The 23,796-nt window shown below is 41.5% G+C and overlaps 1 long non-coding RNA gene across 1 annotated transcript; it reads right to left on the bottom strand.

Annotated features, from left to right (window-relative positions):
- Positions 1 to 10,395: 10,395 nt before the first annotated feature.
- LOC121033559 (uncharacterized) lies at positions 10,396 to 22,334 on the bottom strand. Its single transcript, XR_005791990.1, has 2 exons — positions 22,093 to 22,334; positions 10,396 to 11,074 (listed from the first exon to the last, which is right to left on the bottom strand). It is a non-coding gene; the product is annotated as an uncharacterized LOC121033559 (long non-coding RNA).
- Between the last annotated feature and the right edge of the window lie 1,462 nt (positions 22,335 to 23,796).

The raw sequence follows: 23,796 nt of genomic DNA on the forward strand, positions 1-23,796 counted from the left end.
GGCCTGAGTTATCAATCATTACCTGTCTTGGCCACACAGACTGTCTGGGTGTTAATGAATGATTTTTAGGCAGCCATTCTAGGCCCGTGTTAGGTATCTTAATGTGGAGGTATATCGGAATACTTTATCCTTCGCAGTGTAATCAAGGGCTGTTGGGAGGTCCATACTCCTAACTGGTTCGAATGAATGTCTGAGCACTCCGATAAATGAATGTGAATACCCTGGTCATTATGAAAAATGTTATTCCTATTGTAGGCAATTAAGATATATTAAGCCCTTTTCGTGTAAGAAATGTGCAGAGCAGAATCAAGGTAGGTTATTCACAGATTTGGGTGCTAAAACTTCCCTTTTATTTTAAAGGAAGACAGGAGACTCAGAATTCATTGGATGATAAATCCAGTCTATGATTTAGATGAAGGTTTTCACTGCCAACCCTGTGGTAGATGTTCTCATTGCCTCATGCCCAAATTACTGGAGAAGACTTTTTTTAGATGAGACTGTTGGAGCTCATCCAGAAGTCTTTCTTACTTCTTCCTTGGTAGCACATCTCTCCTTCTATTCAAGTATCTGCTGTCATTGTGCCCTGGGATATGAGTCACGATTGGCCTACATGTGTGGCGTTAAGCTGATTCCACTTTGTGATTACTTTACGGTTAGGCATGGACATGTGACCCCACCGTGGCCAATGCTCTGCAAGAAGATGCTGTGGGACCTCTGGAAAGTATTTTCTTCTTTGGTAAAGTGAGAGACATGTCTGGAGCCTCCGTCTTGGGGAAGAAGCCCTAGGCTGAAAGTCTACACACTTTGCCTCCTTAAGAAACCCATCCTGAGAAAAATATGTAAGTTCAAGGAGTTTATTTGGGGAGCATCCTTAGGAGACATCAGTAGGAAAGTGGGGAAGTGATAGGGACAGGAAGGAGGTCAACAGAGTGTGTGTTGTGAGCCAACCTGCCCCTCCTGGGCCCTCTGGGAGAATGTCGAGCACATGCTTCAGAGCTGTCCCAGCCAAGAGGTGAGGAAACCCAAGTGTTCGTTCATCAACTCCTATGAGGCATCGTTTGAGCAGTGCTATCAACGTGTTAGCTCCCTAGTACTTACTTCCTGCCCTGCCCACAGATGGGATCACTCCTGCGGCCAGAGAGAGCCTGCAGGCAGAGAGCAGTGGGTACTGGCTGTGGGAAGCCTTTGGATCCGGGTGCATTGGACACGTGTGTTCTCAGGGGTATGGGCGGACTGTGGCAATTTCCGCTAGGCTGCATACTTAACTAACCCTAGCACTGCTTTCCTCCAGATATTTTTCTGTGTGAGTCAATAAACTCCTATTATTTAAGGCATTTTCAGAAAGGTGCTCTCTTACTTAGGAACAAGGCTGATATTCGGCCTGTACGCACTGGTATAGCAGTAGGAGTTATTTACAGCCAACATCCATTCTGATGACTGTGTCACCTGCTTTAACTGGTCAGTACCAATGCTGTGCCACTTAAAAACCATGTCAAGTGGCACTCCTGTTTTATAGAAGAAGCATCTAATCATATGCCTCCCACTCAGTCTTCTTTCTGCAAGGTTCTTCATTCCCTAGTTTATCCACAGTTTAATGACCGACTAGCAATTCTTCTTAGAACACCATTGTCATTATATCACTCTCTTTCTTGAGAATCCATAACCCAAAGATAAAATTTCTTAATATGATATTCACAGTCTTCTGGTTCCTACCTACCTGTCTAATTCTATTACCCACTACTCTCATACATAAATCTATAAAATAGTAATAAAGTAATAGTAATAATAATAGTGATGTTAATAATACAACTTAATAATACATTTATACATAATACATTTATTGAGTGCTTGCTCTATGCCAGCCATTATGTCAAGTGGTTCATATGCATCGTCTCATATAGTTTCCAGAACAACACCAAAGGGTGGCTAGTATCATCAAAACCACTTTATAGATGTGGAAACTGTGGTCTGAAGAAGTCACACGTTAAAAAGAAGCAGAATCTAGGCATTTCTAAATAGAGACGCTGTGCCACAATTCATCCCCATCTGGACTCTGTGCTTCTGTGGGCATATTCGCACATTTTAAAATGTGACCAGTGCCTTGTATACTTTCTCACACAAAGCAAGTACCCGAAGTGGCATTTGCTGAATAAATGTTCCCCAAGGCTTCATCTGAGAGACTGTCTGACGCTATGACTTTTTTCCTGAATCTCTCTTTGCCCATGTCTTCCATGACATCACTTTGCAAAAAAGGAGGAAGTTATCTCAAGACTGGTAAGGAAAATAATATAAATCAGAACTCACTGATTTAAATATTTATTGAGGGCATGTCGAGAAAAAGAGATTTCCATACATTGCTAGGAGGGATATGAACTGGTTCTGCCTTTTCAGAAAGCCGTTTTGGTAGGTTCTATTAAGATGAAAAAATGTTTATTTCCTTGGACCCAATATTTACAAACTATAGGACTCCATCCGATAGAAACAAAAGCACCAGGAGGTATACATAAAAATGCTTTTTCTGCAATATAGTTTTTAGTGGCAAAAACTGGGAAAAAAATAGGTGAATGTCCGTCAATAATGGGATGGTTGCATAAATGATGGTTCATAATCATACTGTGTAATCTTAGGCAGACAGTTAAAAAGTCACGTTAAAGCTCTTCAAGATGATGTTGAGGAATCAGCTCAAGGTAATGTTGTGTGAGAAATGCTATACGCAGAAAAGATTCATATAGTCTTGTTTTTGTAAAGTAAATAGTCCCCCCAGACTGGTATGTATGTGTGTGTCTGTGTCTGAAAAGGAGTGAATAAGTACAGAGAAGAATAGGAAAGAGAAAGTGCTGATAGCATGGATTACCTGGCAGTGGGATAAGGCTGCGGTGCAGAGCCACTTCTGAGAGAGGGGGAAAGAAGCTACTGATCACAAAAAGAAAGAAAGAAAGAAAGAAAGAAAGAAAGAAAGAAAGAAAGAAAGAAAAGAAAGAGAGAAAGAAAGAAAGAAAGAAAGAGAAAGAAAGAAAAAGAAAAAGGAAGGAAGAGAAAGAAGGAAAGAAAGAGAGAAAGAGAAAGAAAGGAAGGAAGGAAGAAAGAAAAAAGAAAGAGAAAGAAAGAAAGAGAAAGAAAGAAAGAAGAGAAAGAAGGAAAGAAAGAAAGAAAGAGAAAGAAAGAAAAAGGAAGGAAGGAACGAAGAGAAAGAAGGAAAGAAAGAAAGAGAAAGAAAGAAAGAAAGAAAAAGAAAGAAAGAAAGAAAGAAAGAAAGAAAGAAAAGAATGAAAAAGAAAAGCACAGCAGTGAAGAAAATGATCGCATGTATCTGTCTAGGCAAAATTAAGTACGTGTGGGTATGCATGTAAATACATTAAATTAGAAGTAAGAAAATAAAAGAATACAATAGGTGGCAACAGAATTCCTACCTTAACCCCAACATATTCTGCAAACTCATTCAGATATTGTACCTGCAAACAAGGAAGATCTGCTCCCACCCTTTTAAGACTGGTGACGGCAGCTGCCTTTTTCCACAGAAAAGTCCAGATTTCCCCTGTCTTGGTCTTGTGATCACATCCATCTTCCTATCCTTCCAGAATGTTGACAGACTTGGCGGGCATCACTGTGCTTTCAGGAGGCTGGATGCCCTCCTATAATTTTGTTCTTCTCCCAGGAGGATGTCGCTCATCCGTAGGCAATCAGGTAGTCAGTAACTATTAGCCTGAAGAGGCAGGTTTTTTTCTTTCTTTCTGGCTTTCATGTCCCTTCCCTGATCCCTCTAGGTCACTTTCAGTCACTTTACAATTTCACACACGTTCACATTCTGACTAATTGATGCTCACACTGAGATTTCTCCCTTGAATACAGTAAAGCCCACATTCCTGCCTTGGATTCCTGCCTTGGATACCCTCCACTAGCAAAAAGGTGGCTGAAAAATACAGACCCCAACTCCAGTTTCAGCAAAACCAAAAGAGACTGAAAATTTCAGACTGCAAAATTGATGGAAGCAGCAGGTCCAAACAAAGTGGTGCCCAAGACGCCTAGAGCACCACCACATTTAAGAGCTGGGAATTCACCGGAAATAAGTCACCCCTGGGAGCCGAGAGGGGGTGAAAAATTCATATCGCTGCCGTTGCCAGAACTTTCCTGTGCTAGACACGTTTCGGGAGACAGAGAGGATGAGGGTGAACTAGCAGCCACATCGGCAGGCCATGCTTGCAGGAAGCTGTCTGTTCTTCCTGGCAGTGGAGGAGAGAAAAGTCTTTGCATTGCCAAAGACTCTACGGTTGTCCATCCCCATTAGGATAATGGGGGAGGGAAAGAATAATCAAACACACACACGCACACACACGGACACCACATTCAAGTACGCCTGGAACAGGGAATGTACACGACACAGACTTCTTTTTTTTTTTTTTAATTTTTTTTTTCAACGTTTATTTATTTTTGGGATAGAGAGAGACAGAGCATGAACGGGGGAGGGGCAGAGAGAGAGGGAGACACAGAATCGGAAACAGGCTCCAGGCTCTGAGCCATCAGCCCAGAGCCTGACGCGGGGCTCGAACTCCCGGACCGCGAGATCGTGACCTGGCTGAAGTCGGACGCTCAACCGACGGCGCCACCCAGGCGCCCCCAGACTTCTTTTTTTAATTTTTACTGATTTATTTATTTTGAGAGAGAGAGTGAATACTAAGCAGGCTCTGTGTTGTCAGCGCAGAGCCCGATGCCGGGCTCGAACCCTCGAACCGTGAGATCATGAGCTGAGCTGAAACCAATAGTCAGATGCCTGGCGCCCCACGACACAGACTTCTTACACATGGTTGTTAGAGAAAGTACTCTTTCCACGGTGAGTAGTAAAATATGTAAAAGGATCCATGCAGGGAATAAGCCAGAAAAAGTGATGGGAAACAATACAAAATGGTGGCAGAGAAAGACACTTGTTCAGAAAAAAAAAAAGTTACTATCAAAAAAATAAAAACCACAACCATTTTTCTACCTCAGATTAAGTAAACGTAATCCTATCAACTTTATGGAGCCAGAACATAAAGCAGAAGTGTACAAGCTCAGGGGCACCTGGGTGGCTCAGCTGGTTGAGTGCCTGACTTCAGTTCAGGTCATGATCTCATGGTTCTTGAGTTTGAGCCCCGCGTCCAGGCTGACAGCCTGAAGCCTGCTTTGAATTCTGTGTCTCCCTCTTCCTCTCCCTCCCTCTCTCTCTTCCTTTACTCACTCTCTCTCTCTCAGAAACAAACATTAAAAAAATAATTTAAAATTTTTTTTAAAAAGGTGTACAAGCTCAGAGAAAAGATAGAATATGGGAAGTTGTCAGATAGGACCTCAGTAAAAAACATGAAAAAAACTCCATTAAATATTAATCTATCACATAAATGAATAATACTAAGGTATCTATTAAAGAAAATTAAACAGTTGATTAAATCAGATGATGGAGGTATAGGAGGGGAGGAGAAAGAGAAAATATATTAAATCTATCGTTGTTTACAGTATGGCATTAAATTTTTTAACATTTACTTATTTTTGAGACAGGGAGAGACAGGAGCATGAACAGGGGAGGGTCAGAGAGAGGGAGACACAGAATCTGAAACAGGCTCCAGGCTCTGACCTGTCAGCACAGAGCCCGACGCAGGGCTCGAACTCATGGACCGCGAGATCATGACCTGAGCCGAAGTTGGCCGCTTAACCGACTGAGCCACCCAGGCGCCCCGTTTACAGTATGGAATTAACAGATACTGTAAAGTTACGGTCATAAAAATAACCACTATAACAAAAATATGTATGCTACTAAAGGTTAGAGGAAACACAAACTATAAAGCAAAAGATGATATGGTAAAGAACGTTTTGAAACTAGAAAAGGAAAGCCTAACATAAAATAGTAGGACAAACATAGTTATCATGTCAGTTGTTATAAATAAGCTAAAATCTGCGGGGGCGGGGGGGGGGAAGAAGTCTCTCATATCTGGATCATGGAGACATATCCTAATAAGATATATCCTGGACTTCAGCGATAAAAAATGAATCCTCTGGGAAGTCACCTAAAAGAGGAAAAAAATCAACTGGCCACAGACTTTCCCCCAGCAACAGTCAATGCTCCAAGACAGTAGAGTAATAGCTAGGAAATACTCCAGGAACGAAATGCGATCCAAAGATTTGATCCTCCTATCAAAGTTGTTCAGGGATAAAGATCACAGACAAATGTAAACAGAAAACAACGCAGAAATTGTTCTTCCTGCCTGCCTTTCTTGAGGTGCCTACTACGAGGGCTTGCAAACTATGGCCTGTGGGCCAAACCCAGTGAGCCCCTGTTTTTTCAAATAAAAGTTTCTTATGAGGTGCCTGGAGAGTTCAGTCGGTTAAGCGTCTGACTTCAGCTCAGGTCATGATCTCACAATGGATGAGTTCAACCCCTGCGTCAGGCTCTGCACTGACAGTGCGGAGCCTACTGGGGATCCTCTCTCTCCCTCTCTCTCTCTCTCTCTGTCTCTCTCTCTTTCTCGGTCTCTCAAAATAAATAAATAATATATATATATAAAGGTTTGTTGTAATGCAACTGCACTCATACATTTCCATACTGTCTGTGGCTACTTTTGTGCTCCAACAGCAGAGTGGAGTAGAGCTAAAATATTGAAAGCTTCACTGGCCTCGGGACTAGACTGTAAGCTCTTTAAAGGCAGGTGTCTTCCTTTATTCTTGGTGCTTTCTCGTGGTGTATGGGAAATGCTCCGTATGGATTTGCCCAATGCACGAAGGCCTCAGTTCTCTTGTACTTTTCCCTGGAATGCACTCGTATCCTCTGTCTTCTGGGTCTTCCTATCATTCCCCAAACAGACCCTTGGTAATAGAGGCATAAGAAGGGTCAGTAACTTTGCAGGAAAAGTCTGCCGGAAGCTGCCAAGAGTTAACAGACTGACAGTGAGTTAGTCTTTCTGCGGGTTTGCCTTCACTGAATTTCGCGTAGCTTCGAGTCCTGCTAAGAAAGCCTTTTATTTGTGCAATGGTCTACAGATAACAATCTACTTAATCTTTTGTCCTTTCTCTGCCCAACTCCCATTAAAATGTGTTCAGTTCTCTAATAAAAACAAAGTTCTAAGGGAAGAAGGGCTATATTTAGCAGGGATAGAAATTAGACCAAAGGATTGCTTGTGAAATCAATCCTATTTCTCTCTTCTCTCTCCTCAGAGCTTTTCTGTCCCTTTTCTCCACCCCCCCCCCCCTTTTATTCATGCTGGGCTCGCTTAGAATCCTAAGAAGGTTCCAAGCACGGGGGAAAGTGGGTATCGGCCAGGACACCTGAGTTTTCCAAGAGGCAGTCACGGTGGTGGTTGAGAATGGAGGTTCTAGACTCAAAAAGCTCAGTTTAAAGTCTTCCTTTGTCCCTTACAAGCCGTGTGGCCTTGGATGTGTTAACTCTCAGGCCTCTGCGACCACGTCTGCAAAATGCGTACCTGAATACGCACCCCTGTGAACCTGCTTCACAGGCTTAGGGGAAAATGAAATGTTTCAGTACAGAAAACGCATTGCTACTCGTGCCTGGTACCCACGAAGCATTCATGAGTGCCAGCTAGTGTTACTGCTGCTGGGTCCATCCTTCGGTCTTTGCTGTTAGGGGAACAATTAGCTAAGGGATTGGTGCTATCTGCTGTAGAGCCACAAGGAAGACACTGGATGAGAGGAATGTGCGAGGCTCTCGGGCTCCTAGCATCGAGGGTTTTCTTTCCCTCGATCTCTGCGGGCAAGGCCTGCCTGCTCCGGGCACCGCGATGGCTCCACGTGGTGCTGGCTCCGCGTGGTTTGGGGCCAGGGTTTCTTCAGGAATTCCACTCGCGGCCGACGGTTCAGTGACGATGGCAACGATGATCCCCTCCTGTTCCAGGAAGAAGGAGTTTCTGGGTTTTGTTATTCTTGGAAAGCTTGTGGGTGCGCCTCATTGCTGGTTAAACAGATAAGGCTGTCGCTTGCTAGGAGATTTCCCTTCGTGGGGGGGGGGGGTGGAGGGGTGGGGGGGCTTCCAAGAAGGGATGCATAATGCCGCTTGAAATATGATGTGCCTTAAGGAATCGCTTTAGCGCGACTGCCCCAGCTAAGAGTCACCTCCGAAGCCACACTAAAATTGGAACGATGTTACAATGACTATATAGATGCAGGCTTTAAAGCCCTGGAACAACACCCTACAAAAGACCAATCGTAAATTCGGATACAAATGTGAAATCTCTGCTTTCTAGGGAGAGGGTAGTAACTTTCAGACCCTGAGCCCCAAGCAAGTGGCCTTTATTTGGTTTTGTCTGGTTTCTCCTATACGGGTGAAAAAGTTTTCCTGGGCTCCCTAAGCGTCCCTGGCTGGGTCCAGAAAGCAAAGCGGCAAGGACAGGCTAGCAAGAGAAACGCATATCCATTTATTTAATAGAAGTGTGATGCCACGTGGAACCTTCCCAAGGAAATGAGACCCGCGGCAACCGTTAGGGCTGCGAATTGCTCAGCGGGCGTGCTGGAGGGTGGGCGGCCGTGGGGGGATGTGACAGGTCACAGAGGAGGAGGCAAGCGTAGTGACCGGGGGAGACTGAGCAGGGCCCTTTGTTATGATTCTTCAGGGTGTCCCTTTGTCTTGAGAGGTAAGGGTGCTCCTTTCCTCCGGGTACAGAGAGGACCCCTCACAGGAGGGCTTTCAGAGAAGAAGGGGGAGAAGAGAGGGCAGATCTTCCTGCTTCTGCTGTTTGCTCAGACTCCTTCAGCTTAAAATATTCCATATGTCAAGGTGCCTTATTTGGGGGTATCATGCCTGAGCCCCATCATGTCTTCACATTCTATCCCTGTTCTGCTGGCCTTCCTTGGAGAATCCCAAGCCTCCCGAGCATGCTGGCATGCCACTTCTTTTTGGTCTCCCAGCCTCTTGCGATTTGTCACAAATTTCTAGACTTGGATGATGCCCTTAGTTTGTGTTCCCTTTCTGCACAGCCCCTCCCCGCCCCGCAGTGTATCTGGAGATGTTTGGGTCCAGCAAAATACTGGCCTTACTTTGCTAATTACATATATGAATGGCCATTGTCTCTTTCCTTGGGGTTGGAATATTTTTCTTTCAAGAAAAGGAAGATTTTTATCTCCCTCTTTTCCCCAGTAACTTGTTAGTAACGGCAGAAGTAAGACAATGAAGATGATGATGTTAATGCCAACATCACTTCCTCTCATGTCATTCCCACAACCACCCTGTCAGAAGGTTTTTATGTTCTTTAATATTTAACTAATTTATATACATACATAAATTATATATAAATTATATAAAGTATAATTTATTAATAATAAATATTACTTAATATTTAATGTTATTATACTCCTTTTACACACAAGGAGATTGGAACTAAGAGAATTGGAGTCGCTTGCCCAAGATCACATCACTAATATGCCTTGGAGCTGGGACTGAAACCCAAAGCCAGCTATCTACAGAGCCCCAACTTCTAACCACCAAGAAAATAAAAAGTAAATATTTACAAATATAATTTTTTTAAAAGATCAGTTGGGCCATGGTCTAATGCAAATTATAATTGCTTAGAAGTGGGGCATGTGGGTGGCTCAGTCAGTTGAGCGTCCGACTTCAGCTCGGGTCATGATCTCGCGGTCTTTGGGTTCGAGCCCCACGTCGGGCTCTGTGCTGACAGCTCAGAGGCTGGAGCCTGCTTCGGATTCTGTGTCTCCCTCTCTCTCTGCCCCTCCCCCACTCACGCTCTGTCTCTCTCTCCCCAAAATAAATAAACATTTAAAAAATAATACTTAGAGTGGCTACAGACTGGAAAGAACTTTAGGGATTCCTTTAATTCACACCCTGAAACTACTCTTTCCTACAACTAGACCACAGGTTCTTTAATAATTACTTAGAATTCTTAAATGTGGGTCAGATTGAAGAATTTCATTAATCTTTGAATAACTTGTTGTTTTCTATTAGATTTTTTTATTAAAAAAAACAAAAACCCAAGTTTTATTTACTATTTAAAAAAATTTTTTTAACGTTTATTTATTTTTGAGAGAGACAGAGACAGAATGCGAGTGGGTTAGGGGCAGAGAGAGAGGGAGACACAGAATCTGAAGCAGGCTCCAGGCTCCGAGCTGTCAGCACAGAGCCCAACGCAGGGCTTGAACTCACAAGCTGTGAGATGATTCCCTGAGCCGAAGTCGGACGCTCAACCGACTGAGCCACCCAGGCACCCCCAAAAACCCAAGTTTTAATTTTCATTTAACTGCAGTTAATGACCCCATTATAATTTCTACTCCTCTAAATTGTGTATTAGCAGTAACATTTTTAACTCCTTGATGGTTTTAGGATACTGGCCATATATGTGGGATTTGCATGAATGAGCACAAAAATAAGAATATTTAAAAGATGCATTTTCTGGCTTCTGTGTTGTCAACATTTGGAGTAATGGTTTATTTCCCACCACCTTGTAATATGTTTTGTATTCTGTACATTAGTTCATAAACATAGTAGAGGCAGCATGATTGATACGGACACAGTGTCTGGGAGACTCAGAAAGGAAAGAAGAATGAATCTCGTCTTTGCTTGGAACTTGGGGTCATTATTGAGGATGGGGGTCTGGTACATGAGTCTTCCTAGGCATCCAGGAACAAACTGTTGAGGTGTTTTCCATAATTCACTTATACCCTGGAGCCAGGGGTCTTGATGAGTCAGCCACTCGTCTTGGAAAATGTTCATGATGACCCCACCCAGTCACTCCTTCGATGTTATCTGTTATGCTGGAAGACTGAAAAGAAATCATTAACTCCTTGACCTTGACAAGGAGGGCATACATTATCTGTTCTGTAAGGCTCTGTAAGGCACCGGTGTAGGTCCTGGGAAAGAGAGGAGCAGGAAAAGTAGTTTTTCGTGGGGTCCCTTTAGTTTCCCCATCTCAGGTCCTTTCCCGGGCCCTGTTTCCGTGTTGGGGATTGGTGGTGGTGTGCACGGGGACTTCTCTTGGCCAGGCCACAGTAACATGTCTTGGCGACTGCTGATGTGTTCAGGTGCACACGTTTGTTGGTCTCGTTTTGTGTCGATAAAGGCTATTGCTAATGGAAATCTCGGAAGTCAGAGCTGCAAAACTGGTGGGCACAGGTCAAACACTTAAAAGCCGTTAGAGTGGTCAGCAACTAATTCTGAAAATCTTGTGTTAAGCTAAGTTGGTCTTTTTTTTTTTTTATTTTTTTTTTCAACATTTATTTATTTTTGGGACAGAGAGAGACAGAGCATGAACAGGGGAGGGGCAGAGAGAGAGGGAGACACAGAATCGGAAACAGGCTCCAGGCTCTGAGCCATCAGCCCAGAGCCCCTACGCGGGGCTCGAACTCCCGGACCGCGAGATCGTGACCTGGCTGAAGTCGGACGCTCAACCGACTGCGCCACCCAGGCGCCCCAAGCTAAGTTGGTCTTGAAGTGGGTTAGGTTGACACTACATCACCCACCAACCTCCAGAAAATTTCTGTGCAACCCGAGCACACTGTAGAATATCACACAATCCCCAACCCAGCGGCACATCCCTTTTAGGTGTTCCTTGGGCTCCCAGAGACCCAAAGGTCGAGCTAGAAGACATGGGATCCTGAAGTTAAGCTGTTAAGTTGTGCCACAGGTCTGGCACACCTGCTTCTGTCTAAGAACTATAATCCCAGAAGCTATAAATATCGACAACAGTGGCAAAATCTTACTGAAAACAACCTATAATTATGGTTAATTATGGTGGCCATTCTGGAGAATACGCCAATAAGATAAGATCATTTAAGAAGTAGACCTGAAGGCAAGGGTTACCAAAGTAAGCAGAATGGGATATCGATTTCTTTTCTTTTTTTTTGTAATGTTTATTTGTATTTGAAAAAGAGAGGGAGAGACCGAGCATGAGTGGGGGAGGGGTAGAGAGACAGAGACAGAGATCGAATCCAAAGCAGGCTCCAGGCTCTGAGCACAGAGGGCTCAAGCTCATGAGCAGTGAGATCATGACCTGAGCCGAAGTTGGACTTTAACCAACTGAACCACCCAGGGGCCCCAGGGTTCCCTATTTTAATTGGCATTCAGGGACCTCCAAGAGATTTCAAAGTTCTATAATAATTTCACTGAAAGACTCATTGCAAAGACTATTGAAACATGAAAGAAATAAAAGGTGCTTAAAACAAAAGACTATTAAGACCGAGGCACAAGACTGATGTAACTCCTTCTGTTCCCCTCTATTCTGTATTTGAGTACTCATGCCCGTAATTCTCTGAACTGCCTTTGCACTCTGAAGAGACTATTTTTAAAAAATATTTATTTATTTATTTTGAGAGAAAAAGAGAGAGCAGGGGAGAGGTAGAGAGAGAGGGAGAGAGAGAGTCCCAACCAGGCTCTTTGCTGTCAGTGCAGAGCCGAACTGGGTCTCCATCTCACGAACCGCAAGATCATGACCTGAGCTGAAACCAAGAGTCAGCGGCTTAAAGGACTGAGCCACCCAGTGCTCCTGAAGAGACTATTAAACAGTTACCTTTTAAAATAAGACTAACCAAAGCTTCAGGTGTGCCTCTTCAGCTATCTTCCCCTCTTGGGATAAAGGCTGAACCAAAGGCCGTAGTTGAAACATTTCCTAAACCCAGAGAAGATCCTCAAAGTTTTTGTAGGTGGATTACCTCCTGAGATGAGTGGTTTGATAGAAAAGGCAGAAAATAGAGTGGGAGGCCAGAATCCTGACTGAACATGTGATTATAGCAGAGCACTTTGAAAGGACTTCGGAACAAGACAAAATTATGAACAAATTCTGCCCGTGGCCTTACAGATGCCCCCATATCTACCCTCAAAAGAGGGCCTTTGTATGGGCCCCTCTAAGGGATGATGAAACTCTGAGGACTTTTCTGTTAAGCTGCTATGTTATTCCCTTAAACAGCCAAGGGTAAGTAAAGTTAAAATTAATGGTGAACCTTGCCAAATTTTGGTAAATACTGGAGCTAAACTCTCCCTGTTCAAAAAAAAAAAAATTTTTTTAACATTTCTTTGTTTTTGAGAGAGAGAGATAGAGAGACAGAACATGAGTTGGGAAGGGGCAGAGAGAGAGGGAGACAGAATCCGAAGCAGGTTCCAGGCTCCAAGCTGTCAGCACAGAGCCCGAGGCGGGGCTCAAATTCACCGGGTGTGTGAGCATGACTTGAGCCAACGTTGGATGCTTAACCGACCGAGCCACCCAGGCATACCTCCCTCTCTCTCTCTCTCTCTCTCGCGCTTTAACAGATTTATTTTGAGGGAGGGTAGGGGTAGAGAGAGGGAGAGAGAGAATCCCAAGCAGGCTCCATGCTGTCAGTGCAGAGCCTAGTCTCATGCAGGCTTCATCTCATGAATTGCAAGATGGGGACCTGAGCCCAAATCAAGAGTGGGACATTTAACTGACTGAGCCACCTAGGCACCCCTACACTCTCCACTTTAAACCCCAGTTGGAGCTTGCAGATGGGATCCTGGGGAAATTGGCAGAAGCCATCTAAGGGTGAGAATTCTTACCAAAGTCAACTCTCCCTCATCTCTGTAGTACCCAATGGAGAGAGAGAACAGTTTAGCACCTTCTTTGGGGATACCCCTTGAGACCCAGGGATTGTTCAATCTTGCCAGTGATACTGTTTGTCCTGGCTGAAACCTGACAGGATATTTAGAAGTATTTTTTAAGTAGCTCTATGGTCAGAGGTTGGCCAGATTAGAAGATAGTATATAGAGCCTGACGGGAATGTTTTTTTAAGGCCTTCTTTTACTAAGCTAAATTGAAACTATCAGAGAAAAAGAAAAACATTTTGAAACTTTCCTGAATAGATTTAGTAAAACATTCCAAAGACAAACAGCTCTAAATCCAGAGCATAGACATTTTTTAATTTCCATTTTAGTTGGAAATCCTCTTCCTGATATAAAAGAGCAAATTGAAGGTAAGGTGGTTGGATGAGTGGATTCACCTGTGATAGCATTTAAGTCGTAATTCTTTGAGAAATTAAAGTCAACTCTCCTTATCATGCATGTCTTTGCAAAACCAGAAATGTGGCTTCAGAAATAACTGAAAGTCCACTTCTCCTTTTTACCAATCCCCAAACCTTCCCCATTTATCTAAAATGGCTTGTAAATATTATAAAAATTCTGGCCTTAGGGAACAAAAGTCTTTCTTGGAGGAACTTGAATTTTTCCCCTGTGCCCTTGAGAGGTGAATGTTTTACTTGGTTTTCTCTAGGAACTCTTATCTAGACCATTCCCAATTCCTAAGACTGAAGGAAAAAAGTTGGATGTGGGAGCTTTTTAAAAATACAAACCTCTTGGAAGCTCCCTTACCCAAAATCTGGTCCTATAAGCTTCTATAAGATTACTTGTCAAGGTCAAATGTAATTTTTTTCTTTTTTTTTTTTTTTAAGGATCAGACTTTGTGGTCTTACTGAAAGCTTACATTTTAGTATTCTAGATGTTTCCTACATGGTCTATCTCCTCAGTCATTGTCCATAGGACCCTGAGTAGCTGTAGGAACATGCAGGTTGGCCCTATCTCTGACGTGGAAAGGAATGTGCATCATGAGGCAGAACCCTATATCCATGTTAGACAAATAGAAACCTTAAGTGTCTTCCCCACAAATATCAGTACAAAAAGCTTTTGACATCTGAGCAGGTAAACTTAACTTATTCCAGCTATTTTTTTTGTAAGCTAGTGAGTCTTACCCTTCTCATGGCTAAAACTTTAGAATGAAAACTAAAGGGTCTCTGTTTGCATTTGTATGTTTATTTGTGTGCGTGTGTGTGTGTGTGTGTGTGTGTGTGTATGTGTGTGTGTGTGGGTGGGTGTGTATGTGTGTTGTAGATGTATGGTATTTTCTATTTTTAGATAGTATTGCCAAAGTTAATTTGTAAAAAAAAAAAAAAAGCTTAATTGGCGTAAAGAAAATTAAGTGTTTGTATGAATTAAGTATTCCTAAGACTCTCAGAAACATAATAGAAACTAGCCCAAATATTTTTCCAGTTCATGTGACCCAAGACTACCTTTGGTAAATAAAAGTTAGTTTAAGTTTTTGTTGTTGTTGTTTAGTTAAAATAAGCATGTTTTCAGAGTTATCAGCATTTAATATAAGAGTTCTGGGTTTACTAGAGGTCAAATAAGTTCTCACTATCTTTTACAAAATTTGTCAGCAAAAAAAAAAAAAAAATAGCTTGGGAGGGTGGCTGACTTTGTCTAATGTCTCCTGGAGTTTTGCTCAGTAATCAAAACATAATTGTTAAGAAAAAGTGAATTAAATAGGTGTAAGGATCTATTTAATAAGAGGTAAAGAGTTGAAGCATAAGAGTTTTCTAGGTGACCTTTTCAGCAATAATTATGTTGTATAGTATGCCTACTTAAAAAACAGATTCCAAAATCTTTTTGGTTACTTGACACTTAAAATTTTGCTAAATTAAATTAGATAATGAGTTAAACTCATTGACTATCTAGATCATTTCCAAATAAAAGAAAATAGTGACATATTAATTACTGAACATATGTTTACCTACTTTTGGCTTCACTTTACAAAGGAACTAAAGTATTTGGGTCTATTAGTAAAGGTGTTTTGTGCTGTACTGAAAAATTGTACTGCAAGGAAGCATATGCTTTGAGAAATTAAGAAATGTATTCATAAATTTACCAATGTGAAGAATACCGGTGTAACAGTTTGCAATCGTTAACTCCTTTATTTTCACCAAAAATTAAGGTTCTTAAGGGTTAAGAAATTTAAAATATGGGAACTATTAAAAATAATAAGGACAGCATCTTGATATGCAAGGAAGGTAGGATGTGTGTTTTTGGTGAAAGAAAGTATGAAGAATGGAAATCCATTTTTGTTGAGGGAAAAGAAAGTAATTTTATCATACAAGTGAGGCTGGTTATTTCAGAATAGGAAAGAGGAAAAACATAGGACAAAATCTGAATGTAAAAAAGAAAGTTGTAGCAGGTTTGTTGCAAAAGGAATCTTGAGGAAAGAATTTTATGCATGGGCAAGCTGGCTGAGATTAAAATAAATTTATTGGAGTAACAAAAATGAGTTTTTATATCAAATCTAAACTGGCACAGTATTAGAATTTGGTTTTCTGTCTGTTAAAAGGACAACATTTTTTTTTTTTTTTGACTATTGGTCTGCTCTTGATAAACAATTGTAAAGGATTTTACCTTTTGTTTTTGTTTTACTTTTTAAAACTTTATTTAAATCCAAGTTAGTTAACATGTTGTGTAATAATGGTTTCAGGAGTAAAATTTGGTGATTCATCGCTTACATACAACACCCAGTGCTCATCCCAGCAAGTCCCCTTCTTAATGCCCATCACCATTTAGCCCCTCCCCCACCCACCTCCCCTTCAGCATCCCTCAGTTTGTTCTCTGTATATAAGAGTCTCTTATGGTTTGCCTCCCTCTCTGTTTTTATATTATTTTTCCTTTTTTTTCCTTTTAAGTAATCTGCCTAGAAAACAAAGATTTTGTGTCTTATCAAAACAATTTCCTATATTCCATGCTGTCTTTATTAGTTTCTTTGGTTACTTAAGAAAACTGAAACTTGACTGTTAAAGCAACTAGGTTTTGTTTTGTTTCATTTTGTACAACTGTGTTAACTTTCTGTATTTGCCTGTGACGTCTTTGTCACTTCGGTCAAATGGATAATTAAGTATTGTTTCACAGTGATCCATGATCCTATTTGACCAAGAGTTTTAGACATATATATGTATGTATATATATATATATATATATATACATACACTATATATATATATAATTGTATATATATATATACATATATATTGTATATATATATATACAATACATACATACATATATAGATATATATTGTATATATATATAATTGTATTTTATTGTGTATATATATATATTTTATTGTATATATATAATTGTATTTTATAAAATATAAAATATATATTTTAGAGAGAGAGCAAGCAGGGGAGAGGGGCAGAGGGGGAGAGAGAGAGAAAGAGAGAGAGAGAGAGAGAGAAAGAATCTTAAGCAGACTCCATGCTCAGTGCAGAGCCCCACTAAGGGCTAGATCCCATGACCCTGGGATCATGACCTGAGCCACAATCAAGAGTCAGATGCTCAACTGACTGAGCCACCCAGGCACCCCAAAACCTTTTGATAGTATTGACAAAATTCCCAAATACCCCAATTCTAAGTGAAGTCCTTTTGGCTTGGAAGTAACTTTGGGATTTTTGCCAGAGGGGTCCTAGAAAATCACAAAAGATTTGTCTTTTTCTCCCTATAAAAAGAGAAATGTTGGGATGCCTGGGTGGCTCAGTCAGTTAAGTGTCTGACTTTGGCTCAGGTCATGATCTCTGGTTTGTGGCTTCAAGCCTGGCATTGGGCTCCGTGCTGACAGCTCAGAGCCTGGAGCCTGCTTCGGATTCTGTGTCTCCCTCTCTCTCTGCCCCTCTCCTGCTCATGCTCTCTCTCTCTCAAAAACAAAATAAAGTAATAAATAATAAATAAATAAATAAATAAGAGAAATGTTAAACAAAATAAGCATATTTGATATGTTAAGTTACATGGGAAGCATTGTCAAATGAAAAGTAACACTACGCCTTCTTTATGTTGTATTTGTAGAGGTATACTTAATAGATGTTCCAGAAATCATGTGGAATTCCTGGAAGTCTGATATGAATGTGATCAGTCAGAATTCCAGTTATTATTTTAAAATCTTGTAGATCACAAAAATAACTACAATTCCCTATCAAATGAACTGTCATCAGATCTTTAACAATAGACATTTTTCAGTCTTTGTCATTTTAAGAGAGTTCTTGTTTAACTGTGATACTTTTGCAAAAGTGTTCCTGTAAAAGCGTTTCATCTCCAAGGAAATTCATGGAAAGGACCTTGGCAAGTACAAGTTTCTGATAACGTTAAGATCATAAGAATAATTGGGTAAAAATTTCCAGAACTAGGGGAAAAAACAGATTCAAGCAGAACGAGGGTCCATTATATGGGCCTGAATGAATTGAGGATGATTATAATTTTTTATGGCTTTTTGTTTGAAATATTGCTGGTTCCTTAATGGTTTTTTCTTCCCCAGGTTTTAGGAAACCTTTTCTCCTAAAAAAATCTATGACTTCCAGCAACGTGGGAAAGAACATCTTTGTAAACAAAGATGAAACATTTACTTTTTCTCCCTACCTGGTCCCTTCAGAATTCAGAAACTCTTAAGTATTCTTTTCATGGTGATATAGTTAGTTATTTGCATAAGTTCAATAAGAATCTATTCTCCTTGTAATAGGACACATTGGCTATATTGCCAAGGCCTTGACTGAAATCTTATATTTGAGAGAGATGTGTATAGATTCAGATATGACCAGGCAGCTTGTTAAACTGGTAAAAAAAAACACCAAAAACCAAAAACAAACATTGGTCTACTGTCCTGTTTATAGAGTTCCCAGCAGTCTTACTAGGTGAGCAAGGAAGATCACTTCCTGTCAAGCCCACGAACCTCAGGATATTTGGGGGACCACAGGAAGAGAGGAATTTACCCAAACTGTAGGTATTATAAATAAAATCTAATGGAGAATCCTTGGCTTGGCTTCCTGGCCCAGAGGCTTTTAAGAGTTCAAAATGAGATTCCTTATAAAAAGTTCCAGCAAAACAGTCTTAAAAAAGAGCTTGTATCATTATTCTTGTTGTACTTCTGTAAGTAATGTGGCCAAGTTTAATACAAACAAATTAGTTTTACTGTGATTATCTTGGTTAAAAAAATGGGGAGATGTAAGAGAGAAAAATTATGTGTGCACCATATAGATACTAGACTTTAGTCCTGTTAATTGTCTTTGAGGGGTTCTTAATCACCTGTGAACTGGACTAGATTCTGAATTCTTATCGTTTCCTTGAGTATCTGGCAACCACTCTCCAAACTAACATTTCTAATTTTCTCCCACCCTTCTGATCTGGAATCACTAAGAACAAAGTCTGCCTTTGAATCTCCTTGGAAGGGACTATACAAGCCTTCTTCACTACCCAGATAGCAGCCAAACTTTAGGGACTTGAACCTTGGACCCACGTCTCCCAATTAAAAAGGGCACCTTCAGAGTCCAGGAACTACAGACCAGCTACAGTGCTCAAAATCAAACTGATGAGAAAGACAAGTAGCTGACATCAAGGTAGATCGCTTCTGCCCAAGACACTGGATCAAGACTTCTAGTTTAATCCAACGGGAAACGCTTTCTTCTTTTCTATCTTTCTTTCACTCTGGCCTGGGCATGGAATGATACCACCATCATCTGTATCTCCCAGGCCATTGCTAAGCGGGTGGGGTGGGGGTGGTAACCTTGCAGACTGCTGATTTGTCATCAAAAGCTCTGACCTGTCCATGGTGCTAGAAGTAGAATAACCTTAGCAGGACTGGTTTGTGCTCTGACAGGATTTATCTTTGTCTGTGGTGGCTGTCACCTCCTTGGGCCTTTGGATGCCCAGATAGCTGGCACACAGCTGGGCAGTGCCCCTAGTTGTTCACAGACACCTCATTGGTTGACTTTCCTGAATTTACATTAAGTTAGAAAGGACGTACCAGGAGGCTTTCATCATTCAGGATTTGCTTCCTTTGGAGGTCCCTGTTTCCCCAGGTAGGAGTGAATACAAATGAGGCTCTGATAAAGAAACTCTGGAAAGTATTGCAGAATCTGCTGCCATAGCAATAGTTACCAACAAAGATCCTTAGACTCACTGGCTAAAGCTGTTTTTGTTAATAGGATGGCCTTTGATTATCTTTTATCTGAGCAATGAGGTGTCTGTGCTGCAGCCAACACCACAGCTGTACCTGGATTAGCATTTCTGGGAAAGTTGAAACTCAGCTAAATAAGATCACTGAACAAGCCACTTGGCTTAAGAAAGTTACTCCTTCAATAGGGCATTTCTTGGACTTATTTGCTTTTGATTGGTTTGGGTCTTGGGGACTATGGCTCTGAAGTGCACTCCAGACATTGGGAATTACCCAATTATCCCGCTTACAGTAATCATAACAGTCTCCTTGGCATGCTGTGTTTTCTCGAAAGCTTTAAACGCATGTTTGCAACCACTAACACCAAGCAAATGACCTCCCTACGACTAGACTGTCAAAAAAGGAACAAAGAGAAAGACCAACTTAAAATGTGAACCTGAAGTCATGATCTGTAAACACCACAGAGATTTAACAAAAAAAAACCATGACCTGTGAATACCATATAGAACCAACAAAAATCGTGAGAACTACGGTGTGGTGGCTGAAAGCAGCACTAATGCTTTACATTTTGATACCATCTCTTGGTTGAGCTTAGAGTCTGATCAAAAGGGGACAATTGTTAGAGAGAGAGAGGGAGGGAGGGAGGGAGGGAGAGGGAGAGAGAGAGACGGAGACAGAGAGAGAATAGGTCCAAAATGGAGTCAATTGTGCCAAGCTCTACTCACCAAACCGAGACTTAATAACTAACCTAATTTCAGTTTCAGCTTCTCCGAGGTTGGTGAATCTTAACCAGTCAATCTGGAATTACCTGGTCAGCACTAGTGAAGTAATCTGCTTGGTAGACCCCCGCCAGCCCCTAAAGGATGACCTTGCCTGAAACAATCCACTCTTTACTAGTGACTAGTGATTTCCTTGTCCTGCCGCTTCTGGCTTCCATTTTGTACAACTCTCTTGGAGCTCCTTTTTATTTGTCAGATGGGACTCTGCTCCATTTATTAATCATTGAAAAGAGCCAATTAGATCTTTAAATTTACTGATTTGAATTTTGTTTTTTTTTAAGAAGCTAAAGACAAATGCACATGCTTGTGGGGGGGGAAGTCCAGTTATGGAAGGTTATTAGTGAAAACACAGTCAACAAAGGTAAGGTTTGTTACACAGATTTTAGTCCCTGTCTTCTCCACTGACAATAGTTCTATAATTCCTTGTGATTTCAAGTCATTCTTTTCTTCTAGCTAGGGGGACTCTCAAACATGGAGATTCCCTTTATAAAGGTAAATTTCCCACGAGAAGGGTAACTCTACCACGTTTTCAGAGCTCCTTCTGTGTCTGCAGTGTCTTGAAAATAATCAGCCCCAAATAATCTTTACATCAAGGAGGAAATATTTTAGGGTAGCAGTTCTGCCTCTGCTGCCTTCAATTCATAAATGGAATCATATAGTATAGATTTTTGTGTGTGTGTTGCTTCTTCTGTTTATTGAATTTGTAAGATTCATCTATGTCGTCCTGGGTAGCAAGAGTTTGTTCTTTTACTTGCTGAGTAGTCTGCTACTCATAATATACCATTATGAGAATATTTCAGCCATATCACTCTACTGGTGATGGACAGACAACTGGTTTATTTCCAATTTGTATCCATTTTGAATAAAGCTGCTGTCTGCATTATTGTATATAAGTCTTCTGTTGGACATATACACTCATTTCTCTAGGGTATGTAGGTACATACTCAGAGCTGAAACTGCTGGGTCATACTGGTAGTTTTAGGAAAAGCCACCGTGTCATCTTCCAAACTGATGGTACCAATTGACACTCCCCCCCCCCCCCAGCAATCAGAGTTCCATTCGTTCCAGATCCTCACCAACACATGATATTCATTGATTAAATGTAAAGGCTATTATTTATTTTTTCAGTCTTCCATTCACTCTTTTTTTTAAACATATTTTTTTAAGTTTATTTATTTTTGAGAGAGAGAGAGAGAGAGAGAGACAGCATAAGTGGGGGAGGGTCAGAGAGAGGGGAGCACAGAATCTGAGCAGGCTCCAGGCTCCGAGCTATCAGCACAGAGCCTGACGCGGGGCTCGAACTCACAGATGGCGAGATCATGACCTGAGTCGAAGTCGGACGCTTAACCGACCGAGCCACCCAGGTGCCCCTTCCATTTACTCTTAATAAAAATATTTATTGAGCCCTTATAGCATAGCAGGCATTACATGCAGTAGTATGGTATGTGTGGAGTGGTATGGTGGAGTATAGCCCTTAGGTTAAAGCAGTGTGTGCTATGGACAAGACACTGTTTCTGCTGTCACAGGCCTCATACTCAAGTTAGGGGCCCACAGACTGGTGCAACACATATTATATGCACATGGACAATGTAGCCAGCCTTTGCAATGAAGACGATTATTGTTTCACGCACCTGACATCCAGAGACAACAAAGCCTCCTTGACTGGTGGATCCAGTAGCTTGATGGTCGCACCGAGGTCTCAGTTTCTTTCTAGATCCCTACTCTTTCCTAAGGTATCATTTTCTTCCCAAGTCTGGTTCCCCTCATGGTTTAAAGATGGCCGTTATAGGCATTGTGATTCTGGGGCTCCTGTTCAGTTCCAGTGCAACAGAGAGGATTTGTGTCCCAGCATTCTGATCAGGTCCTGAGATCGACCCTGTGTTTGAAAGAGGGGAGGATTGAGTTTACTCTGGGGTGGGGAGGGGAGAGTTGGGGGAAGGAGGCAAGAAGAGAGGTGGCTACCCAAATAAAATCTAGGTGCTATTAAAAAGGAAAAGATGGGAAGTGTATTGGGTGGGCAATCAATTGTGTCCATTATAAGCAAGAAGTCTTGACTTCTGAGTTTCTGGACTTTGAGACACCCCTTGCCCAGGTTCTAGACCAGCACTAGGGATTCTGATTCAGTGGATCTGCATTCCAACACATCTCCCCTGCTGATACTGGTAATGAGCACCTTTTGAGAACCACAAGAGTGTATGACATTAGAAATTTTAAATTTTTTTTCTTTTTTTTTTTCAACGTTTTTATTTATTTTTGGGACAGAGAGAGACAGAGCATGAACGGGGAAGGGGCAGAGAGAGAGGGAGACACAGAATCGGAAACAGGCTCCAGGCTCTGAGCCATCAGCCCAGAGCCTGACGCGGGGCTCGAACTCACGGACCGCGAGATCGTGACCTGGCTGAAGTCGGACACTTAACCGACTGCGCCACCCAGGCGCCCCTAGAAATTTTAAACATATTGTTTGTGAATTCTTTTCCCTGATAGCAATAGTACATGTTCATAACGTAAAATTTAGAAAATACAAAAAATATAATAACAAATTCAAAAGAATTTTTTCCCCCTCGCACGGGGAATATGTGTATTTCCTAACTAAGTATAGTGTTTGTTAAGCGCAAGTATTGAGCCTGAGCTTTGAAAAATCTATTGTGCTCCTTTATGATGAATGCTTTACATTTCATTAGAATTCTTCTACATCTTCAGAGCAATTTTGGGATCCTCGCCAACAGCTAATGGTCCCTCTGTACTGTTAGCACATGGGGACAGAAGAGCTTTGTCATGTCATCACCAAGACTGGCTTTATGGAGAGAGTCGTTAAGGCAAGCAGGACACTTTGCAAATATCCAGGCCTGCAGAAGATGACCATATCAATTGAAGACACTTGGGTCTGGGAGAATCTGGCTCTGACTCAGCCTTCCCCTTCAAGTGACTAGGCTTCAGCAATGACACTACTTGAAGGACTTCTCGTTTAGGCTTTATCTTTGTATTTGCATGCCTTGTTGAAGATGGGCTTCTGGTTCCACAGTTGCAGGTTCAACTGCACACCTGACCTTTGGTCTGGAGGGACATTTGCCACTCCCAGCTCTGTGGACAACCCACCACTCTTGCCTTTCCAGGACTGTGTTCACACCCTGTTGGAAGGGAGTTTAATAAATACAGGGAAGAATTTGTAGTTGTGTTGGTTTTTCAAAGGAGCAGATAATGGTAACATAAAATGCTCCAAAGTCCTACAACTTTCAAAGTCTTAAGAAAGATTTCTGGAAGTCATTTTACAGTCATAGAGTAGATCTTTCTTTCTTTCTTTCTTTCTTTCTTTCTTTCTTTCTTTCTTTCTTTCT

The sequence above is a fragment of the Herpailurus yagouaroundi genome, unplaced genomic scaffold (genome assembly GCF_014898765.1).
Source record: "Herpailurus yagouaroundi ecotype Mexico unplaced genomic scaffold, PumYag 159, whole genome shotgun sequence".
In the NCBI taxonomy this organism is placed as follows: domain Eukaryota; kingdom Metazoa; phylum Chordata; class Mammalia; order Carnivora; family Felidae; genus Herpailurus; species Herpailurus yagouaroundi.